Source organism: Symphalangus syndactylus, chromosome 3, assembly GCF_028878055.3.
Source record: "Symphalangus syndactylus isolate Jambi chromosome 3, NHGRI_mSymSyn1-v2.1_pri, whole genome shotgun sequence".
Taxonomy (NCBI): domain Eukaryota; kingdom Metazoa; phylum Chordata; class Mammalia; order Primates; family Hylobatidae; genus Symphalangus; species Symphalangus syndactylus.
The window spans coordinates 141,367,549-141,384,591 of NC_072425.2; the positions used below are offsets into that span (position 1 = coordinate 141,367,549).

Consider the following 17,043-nt stretch of genomic DNA (forward strand, 5'->3'; position numbering starts at 1 on the left):
GGGCGCGGTGGCTCACGCTTGTAATCCCAGCACTTTGGGAGGCCGAGGCGGGCGGATCACGAGGTCAGGAGATCGAGACCACGGTGAAACCCCGTCTCTACTAAAAATACAAAAAATTAGCCGGGCGTGGTGGCGGGCGCCTGTAGTCCCAGCTACTCGGAGAGGCTGAGGCAGGAGAATGGCGTGAACCCGGGAGGCGGAGCTTGCAGTGAGCCGAGATTGCGCCACTGCACTCCAGCCTGGGCGACAGAGCGAGACTCCGTCTCAAAAAAAAAAAAAAAAAAAAAAAAAAAAAAAAAAAAAAATTAAAATAATATTAAGTACCTTCTCAGATTACAATGGAATAAAACTAGACATTAATAACAAAAGGAACATTCAAAACTGTACAAATAACTATAAATTAAACAACAATCTCCTGAATGATCAATGGGCAAAGGAAGAAATTAAGAAGAAACTTTATAATTTTTTGAAACAAATGAAAACAGAAACACAACATACCAAAACCTGTGGGACACAGCAAAAGCAGTACTAAGAGGCAAATGTATAGCAATAAATGCTTACATTAAAAAACTACAACAATTTTTAAATAAACAACCTAATAATTCCCCAAAAAGAACTAGAAAGGCAAGAACAAACCAAATCTAAAATTAGTAGAAGAAAATAAAGATTAAAACAGAAATAAATACAATTGAGACTAAAATATTAAAAAATCAACAAACAGCTGTTTTTAAAAAGAAAACAAAATTGACATACAATTAGCTCTACTAATAAAAAAGAGGCAACACCAAAATAAATAAAATTAGAAATTAAATAGGAGATGTCACAACAAATACCACAGAAATATAAAGGCTCTTTAGAGAGTGTAGTGCAAAGTATACACCAATAAATTCAAAGACCTAGAGGAAATGCAAAAATTCCTGGACATATATAACCTACAAAGATTGAACTAAGAGGAAACAGAAAGCCTAAACAGACCAATGACAAGTTTTCCCAGGAATGCAAGAATGGTTTAATATACACAAATCAATAAACATCATACATCACATCAATAGAATGAAGGACAAAAACCACATAATCATCTCAATACATGTAGAAAAAAGCTATTGATAACATTCAACATTCCTGCATGATAAAAACTCTTAATCAATTGGATATAGAAGGAAAGTATCTCAACATAATAGAGGCCATATATCCCAAACCCACAGCTAACATCTTACTGAACAGGGAAAATTTAAAAGTTTTTTTCTCAATAACTAGACCAAGACAATGATGCCCAACTCTCACCACTCTCATTCAACATTGTACTGAAAGTCCTAGCCAGAGCAATAATGCAAGAAAAAGAAATAAAGGACATCCACGTTGCAAAGGAAGAAGTCAAATTGTCCTTTTTTGTAGATGACATATGTATATATAGAAAAACCTAAAGACTCTACTAAAAAAACTCTTTGAACTTATAAACAAATTCAGTAATGTTACCGGGTACAAAATTAATAAATAAAACTCAGCAGTGTTTTTATACACAATGAACTACCTGAAAAAGAAATCAAGAAAGCAATCCCATTTGCAATAGTGACAAAAAATTAAAATACCCAAAGATAAATTTAACCAATGAAATTAAAAACCTGTACAAGGAAAACTACTAAACCTTGATGAAAGAAATTCAAGAGGAAACAAACAAAAAGAAAGACATCCCATGATCATGGATTAGAATAATTAATTTTATTAAAATGACAATATTATCCAAAGCAATCTACAGATTCAATGCAATCCCTATCAAAATACCAATGACATTCCCCACAAAAAATAAAAAAAAATCTAAAATTTGTATGAAATCACAAAAGACCCTGAATAGCCAAAACAATCCTGAGCAAAAAGAACAAAGCTGGAAGTAAGATGCTGCCAGACATCAAAATATGCTACAAAGTTGTAGTAACTAAAACAGCATGGGCTTGGCATAAAAATAGACACATTGACCACTGGAGCAGAATAGAGAGTTCAGAAATTAATCCACATATCAACAGCTAACTGATTTTTTGACAAAGACACCAAGAGCACTCGTTGGGGAAAGGACAGTCTGTTCAGTAAATGCTACTAGGAAAACTGGATATTCTTATGCAGAAGAATATCCTCACCTCTCACTCTATACAAAAAAAATCAACTCAAAATGGATCAAAGACCTAAATGTGAGACTCAAACAATTAAACTAGTATAAGAACCCATGGGGGAAATGCTTCAGGACATTGATAAAGGAAAGGATTTTATGAATAGGGCCTCCAATGCACTGGTAACAAAAACACAAGTAAACAAATGAGATTATATCAAGTTACAAAGCTTCTGCACAGTGAAGGAAACAATCAACAGAGTGAAAAAATAACCTACAGAGTGGAAGAAAATATTTGCAAACTACTTATATGATAGACAATTTATGTCCAGAATATACAAGGAACTGAAGCATCTCAATAGTAAGAAAACAACCAATCCAATTAAAAAATGAACAAATGATCTGAACAGACATTTCTCAAAAGAAGGCGTACAAATCGCCAACAAATATAAGAAAAAATGTTCAAAATCACAAATCATCAGGAAAATGCAAATCCAAACCACAATGAGATATCATCTCACCCCAGTGGATGGCTATTAACAAAAAGACAAAAAATAGCAAATGCTGGCAAGGATGCAGAGAAAAGAGAACTCTTACATCTGTTGGTAGGAATGCAAACTAGTAAAACCACTAAGGAGAACAGTATGGAAGTTCCTGGAAAAACTACAAATAGAATTACCAGATGATCCAGCAATTCTGCTACTGGGAATCTATCCAAAGGAAAGGAGATCATTACATTGAAGAGACATCTGCACCCTCATGTTTATTGTAGCACTATTCACAGTAGCCAAGATATGGAATCAACCTAGGTAGCCAACAGCAGATGAATTGATAAAGAAAATGTGGTATATATACACAATGGAATACCATTCAGCCATAAAAAAGAATGAAATCATGTCATTCACAGCAACATGGATGGAACTGGATGACATTATGCTAAGTGAAATAAACCAGGCACAGAAAGTTAAACACCACATGTTCTCACTTATATGTGGAAGCTGAAAATAGTTGATCTCAAAGAAATAAAAAGTAGAACAGAGGATACTGGAGGCTGGGAAAGGTAGGAGGAAGGGGGTGATAGGCAAGGATTTGTTAAATTATACAAAATTACAGCTAGCTAGAAAGAATAAGTTCTAGTATTCTATACCACTGTAAAATGACTATAGTTAACAATAATTATAATTTCAAATAGCTAAAAAGAGGATAGTAAATGTTCCCAACACAAAGAAATGATAAATGTTTGAGATGATGGATATGCTATTTACCCTCATCTGATATATGCATTAAAACGTCACTATGTACTCCATGAATATGTAAATTATTATGTCAATTTTAAAAATGTAAAAAAAAAGAAAAAATATCGTATGTTCAAATACTACTTAACTTACACTCCCAACATGGAACACAATGATGAATGCATATATTATTCATTAATATTTACTAGTTTCAGTAGAAAGAAATATAAATATGGTTCAATAAAAGCCTAGATTTTAAAAATGATAAATTAAGGGATATATTTAGTTTTTTCGAATACTGAAGGAGCTTTTTAGAGATTTTTTATAAATAGCTATGTGACTAAACCCATTTTCAAAAGATTCGTAAATAATGTAGATTATACATAACTAGTTTTACCATAAGTATAATTGACATTTTGAATATGCGAATGTTGACACTGAATTGACAAGTGATGCTAGGTGGTGTGTGCCCATTGGGTGTGACTTTCAGCATCAAGATATTTACAGATTAAAAGGAGCTTCCTGACATTTTGAGGACTAAGAAAGGAAAGTTACTCAGTGACAGAAAGAGTTGCAAAGGCTTCTGAAGTTAGGAGCTGCCCAGAGCTCAGTTTCATCGTAGCCCACAGTTCGGAGCTCTTAAAATAGGAATCCATTTTTAAGTGACATTCAACTCAGGAATATATGTGCTATAAAAAGCAAATTATACTAGGACTCGCAATGTAAAATATATGATTTCAAGGTGTATTAAAGGCACATCATGTTCCAAAATTGTGCTAGAGAAGGAAAATGTAAGGAGATACAGTCTTATTTAAAGGCTATTTGATGGAGTGGGGGTTATTCTAGGCATTCGTGGGAATGTCAATTGATTTTAAAAAGAGTAAGCCTTGAACATAAAGATTCACAAATCTTATAGAAAGCAACAGAATTTCCTTGTTGGATAGAGATGTTTCAGAAATCCTAATTACAGCATGGTGGAGGCTGACTGCTATTTTCTGACAGCTCTGCAGGTCAGGAAAGCCACAAAACCTCTCTGTAAAATATTGACATACTTTTTTTCAAAGCTTTCTCTAGGGAACCTTTTTCTAAAGTCTACTTGTAATCAAGAGGCAATGTGATACACTTGAAGAAGCCAGGCTTATGTGTCTAAAGATCTAGTTGTGTGGCCTTAGAAAAGTCAAAATGTTTTTTAATCTGAGATTTCCTCTTCTGTAAACAGAAGTATCAAAACTTGACTTATCTGCTTTATGATACTATATGCATCACACTTAATGGCTTCATCTCTGCCCATTGTGAAATATTGAACTTCCTCAAATTTCCAATCCCATCTTTCTTATCTCTTCATCTCATATAATTTCCTGGAGTAATTCCATTCATTCCTATGGCTCAAATATCACCTACTGATATGTTAATGTTAAGTTAATTGCCTTAAGTATTCAATTGCTGAAAAAACTTACAAAAGACTCAAATCATTTATGATCACAAAACAGCTTTATTGGGGTAAAGTGTACAATACAGCAACAACAGGAGAAGGGTATGTATTTAAAGGGATACAGAGATCTCTGGAGCAGGCTCCTGTGCCATCTCATCACTGTGTTGCACAAGATGCACATTGCCACCAGATCTTGAACCACCACCAACATATGTGGGAAGCCTTTTGGTACCAAGAAGACCAAAGGCTGCTACTTTTATGAGATGATCTTGTAGACCGTCCACCTATGTGACCAACCTGAACTATTGAAACCTCCTAGGTGCTGATGAAACCAGGTGAAATTATTTTTATTATTAATATATTCCAATGATTATTTCTAGACAATTTGGTAAGCTAGTACTTCCTGCTCCAAAACAGCTCATGGACTCATGCTTATAGAACATCATTTATCTTTAATACATATATTTCTTCATAGCATTGGCTAATGTTCAATATCATGCCCCAGGAAGCTCTGGAGATAAACATGCAGTCAATCCATACTGCATGAGATTAACTCATGCTAGACAATTGACAGCTGCCAAATGTACATGTCTAGGTCTGACTTGGGTCCCATATCTTTAATAGACTAATATCTCCACTTGAAGATCTCACAGGAAACTAAAACTCAGCCACGCAAAATAAATTTATCTCCCTAAAATGTTCTTCCTCTGTGTTGTCTGCCTAATGAAGGCATAACTTTTTAGCCTAAAATCTGAATGTCATCCTGCATTCTGCCGTTTTCTCACCCTCTATAATCCAATCAGTCAACAAATCCCGAGAGGATACTTTTTCAGATGCCATTTCAATTTGCCCGATGACTGATTTATCAAAGTTATTTCTTTTGATTATTTACCATCAGCTGCCTTCTTATTTCTTACTAGGACACTTTCCAAACATATACAAAAGTTATAGTATAACAAACCTCCATATATTAATCACCAAATGTCAACGATTATCCTCATTTTAACAATCTTGTGTCATATATTTCTATTAATACATATTTTTTGGCTAAAGCATTTCAAAGCAAGTCCTAGATACAAGATTATTTCAAACAAAAATAATTCAGCATGTGTTTCTAATACATATGCCTATTTTCCCTTTAACATAATCACAATACCACTAAGTAAGCTGGTTTTTAATGAACTGGAGAAGAATGTGGAGCAGAGAGAGGAATAAGATTATTACTTATCATGTGCTAAGCACTCAATGTTATTATTAATTTTTTGAATTCAAGAATGTATTTCATTCAAACATATACCCCTAGAACATATCTTCAAACTTATTTTTGTTAAGGCTAAATTCAGTAAATGTTTTTTTCATAAAGTGTTATTATTCAAATAATGAACTCACCTTTCTACCTTTCTATTTCTTTATTCTCTTTGTTTTTCTTTATCAAAGATTTTCTCAACTTTATCTTCCAACCCTTCTATTTGAGCTTAATTTTTATTTTGATTATATTATTTTTAGTTTTCAATCGCATTTTTCTTAATTTTTCTGATTTTTTCCTGTTTGTTCTTGTTTTGAAGATGCAATAAGAGATTACATTCAAAAAATGAAATTTAAAGTCAGGTTTCAAAATATGCAAACACCTCAGGACAGCCAGCTTACTAACTTTTATCCATTCGGAATCACTATATCACATATAATCCTCCAGTTTTATAGAAGATGTCTTCCATTCACACCCTTCCTTGCCAGTCATATTTTAAAATCATAATATCTAATAAATAAAAATGATATCATTGGTAACCCTTTCCAATTGCCCATTTGCCCAGAAATCTTCCACCCTTAGCTTCTTGTTTTCTACTTAACAAGAGCACTCAGTTCACTTCTATCAAGTAATTTTTTAGAAGAAAGTTTCAATTTGTATTTTTGTATGTCTTCTAGTCATTCAATAGCAAAGGAGAAATGAAGATAAAGTTGTCAGAAGTCACAAAGACAATGATAGCAATTATATCTAAAGTCCAAACTTAAACTTGCTTTTTTTGTTTTGGTCCAGTTCTTTCCAGGTAGCCTTGCCATCTACCTATAATGTCTGTTGGTTTCAGGTTTCCATGTGTTACGCATAAATTGACCCTGAAGTTGAAAACTATAAAAAAGTATACATATAGAAATAGAAATCAACAGTATAAAAATAGAAGGAAGAAAAAGCAATGAAAGTGGTTGAGATTATTCAGGAAAATCAAGTAGAATGAGAAAACCAAGGACAGACAGAAGCCTGGAGACCCCAACATCAAAGAGCACACAAGGAAGGCAGAGCCAGTGAGGAAGCGTGTTCCCCGCCTCAACACCCAATCTGCAAAAGCTCCATATTCTGTTTCTAGGTGCACTAGTCCTAGTCTTCATCTGACATTAACATTATCTGGGCTGCTCTAGCCACCAAAAAAAGAAGAGAACATTTTTCTCATTTCCTATGTTGCATGCAAAATAAACTGTATCCCCAGCTTAGTTATGCCAACTTTCCAAGATACAAAATTAACAACCAAATTTAACACTATCTTTTTGTTCTTGATATGACCTCCCTATCCAACCAGAATTATAGATGTTGATTATTAACCCAAAACTAGACTTAACAGCTATGATTTTTTTAAAACCTGTCATTCATTAGTTTGTTACCACATGTAAAGCAAAACTAGTTATTTGGCATCGATAATCAAAGAGCTACATCTCTTTCTTTTGATTTTTTAATTTAATTCTTAATATATATACCCACATATATATGCATAACTTTGCATAAATGGGAATACATATGTGGCTTTTTGTGAATATGTGCATGTGGTATGTGATATAAGGCCTAAAATTAAGGCCCAACATTATGTGATGCATTGACATTTGGGGGAAATTAAGAGAGCCTCAAATGGCCTCACTGCAAGTCCCCTCCCAACTCTGGTCCCACTTATAAAATGTGCTAGCCAAACAACCCTCTTTATCTTGGGGATCAAGAAGATAGCCCTGCTTATCCCTGCCTGTCCTAGAGTTTCAGTTCCCTGCAAGCCTGCAGAATTATTCAAATAAACCAATTCTATCTTCTCATAAAAACCAGCCCCGCCCCACCCTCTTGACACTACAAAGCCTTTTCCCACAGCCCCTGGTTCTTCACCCTGTTTCTTAGTACAGCCCCTGTGTAGCCCTGCATGGCATAATGTTTTCCTCCCCTGGGCTATGAGTATAAATGACTAATAAACTTCTGTCCATTGCCAAGTGTTGTATTCAGCCCTCTTGATAACCATAGGGCAGGAATCCTTCTCTCTCAAATGGAGTAAGTAGAAGATGATAAAAATACTACAGCCTTTTTGAAAAGTCTTTTTAAGGACATCCTGCCCACAGCACAGATACTACAGAAGGGTCTAAAACAAGCATGTTTTTCAATGATTTTCTTAATATCTCTCTACTTTTAGCCAAGTTCCAGTGATGCTGACATCCTCATACCTTTCCTAAAATGAGGCTCGAGCATCAATAAAAAACGCTTTTACCCCAGTTTATTCCCCCAACTCTAGTTGTTATCTGACTTCCCCCCACATTTTCTGGGTCCTCTACTATATTGGACGACAAACTACAAATCCAGGTAAAAGTTGAAAATAAAACCCGATGCCTGAATGACAATCCACATTTAAAAAGCATACTAAAAATTGAAAAATATTTCCATATTTATTACCTTAAACAATCCTTAAAACAACCTTAAATTTATTATTTCTCTTTACAACTAAGGAAATTGACTTGTTACTCTGTAAAAGTTAAAACTGAGATTCAAGGGCTAGTTATTTAAAATAAATACCAGCCTCTATCAACCATGCCACACTACCATTACCTGAATTTGGGATTGTGGAGCCATATTTTTTATACCCTGGAATGCATTTGAGGATTGCCCAGATGAAAAGAGAGAATTAATTTCTGAAGTAAGTTACATCAGCAAACTCAACTAATGAAATAGGCTGGTTTTCACCTCTTACACTATTTGATCAAATTGTAGCCCAGAAGTTCTCAACATGGCTGTACAGTAGAATCACCTGATGCTCTTTATAAATCTTGATTCTCAGGCCATATGACAGACCTATTAAATCAGAAATTTTGAGATGCACCTTGGCAGCAGTAATGTTTAAATTTCCTCAGGTGGTTCTGAGAGGTGAAGCCGGCTAGGCTTCTGGGTAGGGTGGGGACTTGGAGAACTTTTACTTCTAGCTAAAGGATTGTAAATGCACCAATCAGCACTCTGTGTCTAGCTAAAAGTTTGTAAACACACCAGTCAGCACTCCGTAAAAATGCACCAATGAGCACTCTGTGTCTAGCCAAAGGTTTGTAAACACACCAATCAGCACTCTGTAAAAACGGACCAATCAGCACTCTGTAAAATGGACCAGTCAGCACTCTGTAAAATTGACCAATCAGTGCTCTGTAAAATGGACCAATCAGCAGGATGTGGGTGGGGCCAAATAAGGGAATAAAAGCTGGCCGCCTTAGCCAGCAGTGGCAACCCCATGGAGTCACCTTCCACGTTGTGGAAGCTTTATTCTTTTGCTCTTCATGGAAAATCTTGCTGCTCCTCGCTGTTTGGGTCCGCATTGCCTTTATGAGCTGTGACACTCCCTGCAAAGGTCTGCAGCGTCACTCCTGAAGTCAAGCAGGACCACGAACCCATCAGAAGGAAGAAACTCTAGACACATCTGAACATTTGAAAGAACAAAGTCCGGACACACCATCTTTAAGAACTGTAACACTGCCAGTGTCTGCAGCTTCATTCTTGAAGTCAGCGAGACCAAGAACCCACCAGAAGCAACCAATTCTGGACACAGTTCCAATGGGCAACTAAGGTTGAGAGTCACTGTTGTTGGTGAAAAAACTTCAGGTCTTGGCCCTTTTTCCTCTCACATTCTTAGTTTCTGAAATCAAGAAGACTCTGGTTGGTTCAACTGAAAGGAGAAGGAAGGATCGGCCTGTGGCTCACGCCTGTAATCCCAGCACTTTTGGGAGGTTGAGGTGGGCGGATCATGAGGTCAAGAGATTGAGACCATCCTGGGCAACATGATGAAACCCTGTCTCTACTAAAAATACAAAAATTAGCTGGGCGTGGCTACTTGGAAGGCTGAGGCAGGAGAATCACTTGAACTCAGAAGGTGGAGGTTGCAGTGAGCCGAGATCACGCCACTGCACTCCAGCCTGGCAACAGAGCAAAACTCCGTCTCAAAAAAAAAAAAAAAAAGAACAGAGGAAAAAAGAAAGAAAGGAGAAGGAACAGGAATGAGTCCAGGACTGCTCAAGCAAGGGCAGATGTTCCTGCCTGGCTTCAACAGGTAAATTCAGGTATGACCTTTCACAGGGCTCTTCTTTTCCATTCCTACAAACATCCCACCCAGAGGAGAATGACTATCAAAAGTCATTCTATAGTGAAAGAGTTCAGTCTCAGGGGATTAACGAAGCGGCCAAACCTCCAGCTCTTTCACTTCCTCCTTTTCCTCGATATCCATGTGGTCACCATGGTGGGGAACCTGAGCATGATCACTCTAATTTGTACTGAACTCTCAGCTTCACACCCCCATGTACTACTACTGCAGCAATCTGTCACTCTTGGATCTGTGCTACTCCTCCATTACTAACCCTAAGATGCTGGTGAACTTTGTGTGGAAGAACATTATCTCTTATGCAGGGTACATGTCATAGTTCTACTTTTTCCTGGTTTTTGTCATTGCTGAGTGTTACATGCTGATGGTGAAGGCCTGCGACCACTATGTTGCCATCTGTTGCCCTTTGCTTTGCAACGTCATCATTTCTCATGTCACCTGCTCCCTGCTGATGGCTGTGGTCTACACCATGGGACTCATTGTCTCCACAATAAGAGACTGGGCTCATATTAAAACTGCCCTATTGTGAACTCCTCACCAGTCACTGCTTCTGTGACATCCTCCCTCTCCTGAGGCTCTCCTGATCTAGTACCTATGATGTTGAGATGGCAGTCTTCTTTTTTGCTAGATTCAACCTGAGAATCATGATCTTGACAGTTTTTGTTTCTTACACCTTCATTCTCTTCAGCATCCTCCACATCAGCACCACTGAGGGCAGGTCCAAAGTCTTCAGCCCCTGCAGCTTCCACCTTGCAGCTATGGGGATGTTCCACGGGTAGACTGCATTCATGTACTTAAAACCCTCCACAACCAGTTCCCTGGCCCAGGAGAATGTGGCCTCTGTGTTCTGTACTACAGTAATCTATGTGCCGAATCCCCTAATGTACAGCCTGAGGAAACAAGGAGGTAAAAGCTGCCGTGCAGAAAACACTAAGGAGTAAGTTTTGTTGTAGATGTAATTATCTTGAGTTGCTAATCAACCCAATACGATACCAATATAGGAAAGAAGCTTTCTGGGGATTTATAAAACCACAAGTGGCTTTCCTTCCAATTTTCTAGTAGTCATACTTCTAGCAGTCTTCTCAGATGCATTCCAGCTGTTCATAAGAGTGCCCTCCAACATTGTCCAGCCTGTATCTCCGTGTGAGAATCGTTCTCATCTTAGAACCCATGTGAGCGTACTGCTGTGATACAGCACTCATCTCCTACTGCTTCCTGTAAATTGCAGTAGAAGGAGACTTTCACAAGAAGTGCCAAAGACTTCTTCCATTCCTATATTCAGAAAGCATACTCCTGGGAGTCCAGAAGTAAATTACTTTTTCTCAGTCTGCACTCTACCCTGGTTCTGACCAAATGTTCCTTAGATATACTGACCCCAGCCACCCACCCCAGCCCTTCACCTTAATCAGTCCTTCCTCTTCCTTCTTTCCCTTCCATATTTCCCTGTCTCCTATCATCAGTTATCTCATTTCCACTCAGTGTCTTCTAGTATCTCTGTATCTCAGTATCTTTAGTATCTCATTTCTGCTCAGTATCTTCAAAAAATTCCTTGAATCGTGTTAAATAAAATTGTATCCCCATATGGAAAAATGTAAATAAGATCATTGATTCTTGAATATCAAGCTAGATCACTTTCTAAAATATCTGTTTGACTTTAATCGAAACTCTTCAGTCAAATGTCCTGTGACATTTCAACTGATAAAGGGCAAGACATTTTACAACTTTATAAGGTAACAGTTTTGCATAAATTGATAAGTCATAATTTGTATAGCTCAATAGAGTTAACTCTAAAAGGAGTATGGTTGTACTGCTCTGTGGGACGTTAACCATTCACATATCTAACAAGCGATCTTATTTCAGCATGATTTTTCTAACTACGTGCATGTATGTGTTTGATTTTGTAGATATATATATAAAATCTTGTAGGTATGTCCCCATACCTTAAATGCTCTTAGAACTAGCTTCTTTGTCTTCCTGGTGGCTGCCTCATTAATAAATGAAATGTAAGTTTGACATGTGCTAATAATAAATAAATAAGAGCTGAGCTTTTTAAAATTCATAGTAATGATATGAATGGTTAACATGTATTGGATGCTTAATTCAAGCCAGATGTTACTGTTTATATGCTTTATCTCATTTAATTCTTAATGAAATAGATTCTGTTACTAACTAATTTTATAAATGAGGAAACTAATATTTACAGAGATTGGTAATTTTCTGGCATTTACAGAAGTGATAGCCCCAGGAAGCAAATCCAAATTGTCTTGCTCTACTTACCAAATTCTTAGCCAATTGATAACCCATTTCCTCTGAGCTTGTTGGTTTTGCCATAAACGTGTACTTCAAATTTCAATAGCTCCTTAAAAATAGCTTCAGATCTTTTCCTTCCACTGTCTGCCCACAACTTCCTCCCTTTAGAGATAGTTTCTTCCATATGATCAGGGCAGGAATACACTTCACTGCAAAATCTTGTGTCCTGCATAAATAATTGTCTTCCTGCCCTCGAGGATGTATTTCTATATACTTCTGCCTACCCTATTACCCTGACCCACTAAGTCCAAAACCTATAGGTTGACACTGGTGTGGCCCACATTTAAAGCAAGAGTTGACCCTTGTACTGTACTATATATTTTTAAATCAATTCATGCCATATTTTAATCAATCTTCACAATCCTGGAAGAGCATATTATTTTTCTATTTTACATGAAAGGAAGCTGGGGCATATGTAACTTCTTTAACTCAAGTAGGGATCCTTTGCCTTTAAATTTCAAAGTTCATCATCTTTTCAATATTCTACCTGGCCAAGCCTCTCCTAACTTTTCCAGAAGACTTATGGGTATAAAAGAAAATTCTAACAATGATATTGAAACACTTTGGAAAAAGATTGGGGTCACAGAAATAAAGTTTGTACCAAATGCAAGGTGGTTTGGAGGAATTATTCAGGGCCCAGATCTAAACATCCCTGGGACAAAGAGTTCCATGAAGGGAAGCAATGCTAGATGAGCCTTGTGTCTCCAATTTCACCCCCAAAAAACGAAGGCCTTCAATGCATTTTTTAAAAACTCAAATCAAATTCCACACCCATTCCAATTAAATGGGTGGCCTGGCCCCAGAGCACTCCCCTTCCCTACGACCTCCCACACCTCAGTAATGAGAGGGCAGCATAAAACCACAGGGCTCCACCTATTCAGGGCCAGCCCAGGGAGAGCATCCTGGCACCAGTCCCTGGTGAAGCCAGCGTCTGCATCCTCCTCCAGCAACCTACTCAAGAGCAAACCTCCCTGTCATTATCAGTGTTCTGGCTCACAGCCTGGCAAGACACTGTAGTCCCTTCTTATCCATGGCTTTGCTTTCAGTTACCCACAGCCAACCATGGTCAGAAAATAGGAGAGTCCAGCACAACAAGATAATTTGAGACAGAGACGTTCACATGGCTTTTATTAAAGCATATTGTTATAATCGTTCCATTGTATTAGTTATTATTGTTGTTAGTCTCTTGCTGTGCCTAATTTACAAATTAAACTTTATTATAGATATGTATGTATAGAAAAAAACTATTCATGGTTTCAGGCATGAAGTCTGGGAAGGTATCCGCTGCTGATAAGGGAGGACTGCTGTATTTGGAGACTTGTCTCATGCTCTTAGCACTGATCCTCCCAAGACTGGAATTGTAAACATCCTCTCCCCAGAGCCAGCTGCCTGAAGCTGTTGCATCCTCATTCTGCCTATCCTGGGCTTGCAACCGACTGGCTGTGCACACCGCACACTCAGCAATATCATGTTCCTTACACATGCAATTGCAGAGCACACACTCTCAGGTGCCCTGCTGCCTCACCACACAGGCACCACCTCCAGGGGCTGAGCCAGGAGTGGCCCTTGGATCTGACAGTCATGTTCCTGGCAGCAGGCTTCCCCTTGTTGCTGATGCCCTGATGTCCCTAGTGGTCTGCTTTTGAATCATAACCCACGGTTCAAAAAATCTTTGTCCGAAACATGTATTTTGGAGACCAAAAAAGAAGGGACCAAAAAACTGAGAAAGTTAACATGAATTATTATTGTCTCCATAATATTCAATGAAAGACCTAGAAATAAGGTATTTTATCTTCAGGTTTGTTTTTTATTACCTTGAAAAATAACATTTTAAATCATATGGATATTGGAATTTGGGCCACAATAATCTTTTCAGGGCCCAGAGCTTCAAAAGTTCTTAGGCAAGGCATTATTCTCTCTGAGTGGCTTTCTGTTCCCCACCTCCAAAGCTCTAATTACACATGATTGGTGCCCAACACTGCCTGGCACATAGTATGTGCTGAATAAATGTTGTTTCTGTTTCTTCTCTACTTTCCTTTCCATCTCCTTATAAACCCCATCCAAACCATTATTACATGTATAATTTGGAGCTCTCAACTTGTTCATCCACTACAAAATCTTACTACAGAGAATATGGCAGAGCACAGATGATTCTCAGAGCAGTGAAACTACTCTGTATGATACTATAATGGTGGATACATGTCATCATACATTTGTCCAAACCCACAGAATGTGCTACAGGCAGTGAGCCCTGCTGTAAATTACAGATTCTGGGTGATAATGTGGTGTCAGTGCAGCTTCATCAATTTTGTGACAAATGTACCACTCTGCTGGGGAATGATGATAGCGGGGGAGGCTGTGCATGTGTTGGGGTAGGGGGTATGTGGGAACTCTCTTTACTTCCCTCTCAATTTAGCTGTGACCTAAAACTGCTCTGAAAAAAAAAAAAAAAACTCTTAAAAAAGAGAGAGAGAGAATGTGGAACAACAGCGAGCTGGGAGACCTGGCCCTCTTTTTTCTTGTGATGTGATTTGCATACTGAATTATCCATGGAGGGAGCCCTAACCTCATGTCACCTGTTTTTTCACCACAAAATGAGGAATGCATCAGCTCCTGTAATTTCTCCTTGTGGGAAATGATAATGGGAAACCAATCCCAAAGGCTTTCTTCCTGCTCCTTCTCCTTTCCTTCAACACCACCCCCAGCCTGCATCTAGGCTCAAAATCCAGGCCATAAATCCTCTAAAAGATGTCACCTATCCCAGGGTAGATATCAACATCAAAACTATAAGAGCCTGACGCCAAAATGCAGGTTAGCTGATGCCATCCACGGCTGGCCTGTCTGGTTCAGTAGCTGTGTGGAAGGAGAAGAATTCCCATAGCAGAATCCAGAGTCAGTGCATTTCGCTGGCCTGGGGCAGATGGCAGAGTGCTGTTCCCATTCCTTCCATGGCTCGGCGGGGCCCCACCAGAAAACCTGGGCACAGGAGGTGGCAGACAGTGCCTGCCAGATGCGAAAGTTTCTAAAGAAGTGAAGCGTGGTCTCCAGAAAATTCCTTATTGGTTGTGTTGCAGCTCTCATTCTCCATTCCTGCAGAGTGCTGATGGAAAAGAGTGTTCTTGTTCCAGAGCTTCCCATCAGGAGTTCTTTCCCAGTAACTTCAGTAACAGGCAGGCTACCTTCATGGTCATCCCATGTAGGAACTTCCCAGTGACCACAGACATGATCAGACTGGTCAAGATAAGTTCCGGTCTGCCACATTAGATCAGCAGTCTCAAGATTCTCATGCCATTAGATAGACAGTAAATGCACATAACATTCTCTGCTTCGAGTTTTTTTTTTTTTTTTTTTTTTTTTGAGATGGAGTCTCGCTCTGTCACCCAGGCTGAAGTGCAGTGGCGCAATCTCAGCTCACTGCAAGTTCCGCCTTCCGAGTTCACGCCATTCTCTTGCCTCAGCCTCTCCGAGTAGCTGGGACTACAGGTGCCCACCACCACGCCCGGCTAATTTTTTTGTATTTTTAGTAGAGACGGGGTTTCACCGTGGTCTCGATCTCCTGACCTCGTGATCCACCCGCCTCGGCCTCCCAAAGTGCTGGGATTACAAGCGTGAGCCACCGCACCCGGCCATCTCGAGTTTCTTTTATTCATCTTGTAATCTTTCTTCAAATGCTCAATGATCCCTAAATGTTTTCTCAAAACTAGAATATCATTAGTTTTCTCTAATTTCTCCTTCTGGGAAATGACTGTAGACATTGATAGCCACTCCGTGGGCTTATGTCATGCATGGAAACTGGAGGATGTCACTCATCGTGGTTCATGTGGGCTATTTTTTGGAGGAACACCAATTTCAGTATCTCTAGGTCTTTCCTTATAGGCTGGTAAGTCTCCCCAGAAAGAAGACCACAGTCTCCTAATTTATGGGGTGGAGAAAGAGTGGCCTTAATAATAATGCCAGCCATATTAAGAGAGTTCAGTGATTAACTCCAGGAATTTCACATAATCCCTGTCTTTTGAGCTCAGTCTCTTTACCCTCAACTGTGCCTTGTATCCAGAGTCCAGGGGTCCTCCGATTCAAACTCCCCACAGAGTAAACTTTAAGACTTCTGCCAGGCTTGGGAAGGGCAGAAAAATTGCAAAACTGTTTCTATGAGAAGGGAGGAAAAAGAAAAAAGGAAAAGCATGTGATAATATTTCCACAACTTTTCTGGAATGTTAGCTGTAAGTAGCAAGTTACTGAATGTCTCTAAGCGTCAGTTACTCTGTCTGTTAAATGGGAAAAGAGAACTTACCTGTCACTGGTGTGCAACTCAAGAAGTGGCTTCCTTTTATGTTCTTACCTATTATATAGTACTTCAAAAATAAATTTTACTAAATTTAATTTCGAATATAAACTTCATATTTCCTTTAGAAAGGAAGGAAATCAACTGAAAAGAAGTATCTGACACTAAGAAAAGTGCTTTCCATAAATTACATACATTAATATAACAGCCATATGAGACTGGCATTATTCCTATTTTACAAGGAACTAAACTAAGTTTAATATAGTAAAATAATTAGCTCCAATACATCTGGTTAGTAAAAGAGCAGAGCT

General features: G+C 38.3%; 1 pseudogene; it reads left to right on the forward strand.

Moving 5' to 3' along the window:
• Positions 1 to 10,161: 10,161 nt before the first annotated feature.
• Positions 10,162 to 13,143, forward strand: LOC129478593 (olfactory receptor 8A1-like; annotated as a pseudogene).
• Positions 13,144 to 17,043: the final 3,900 nt, after the last annotated feature.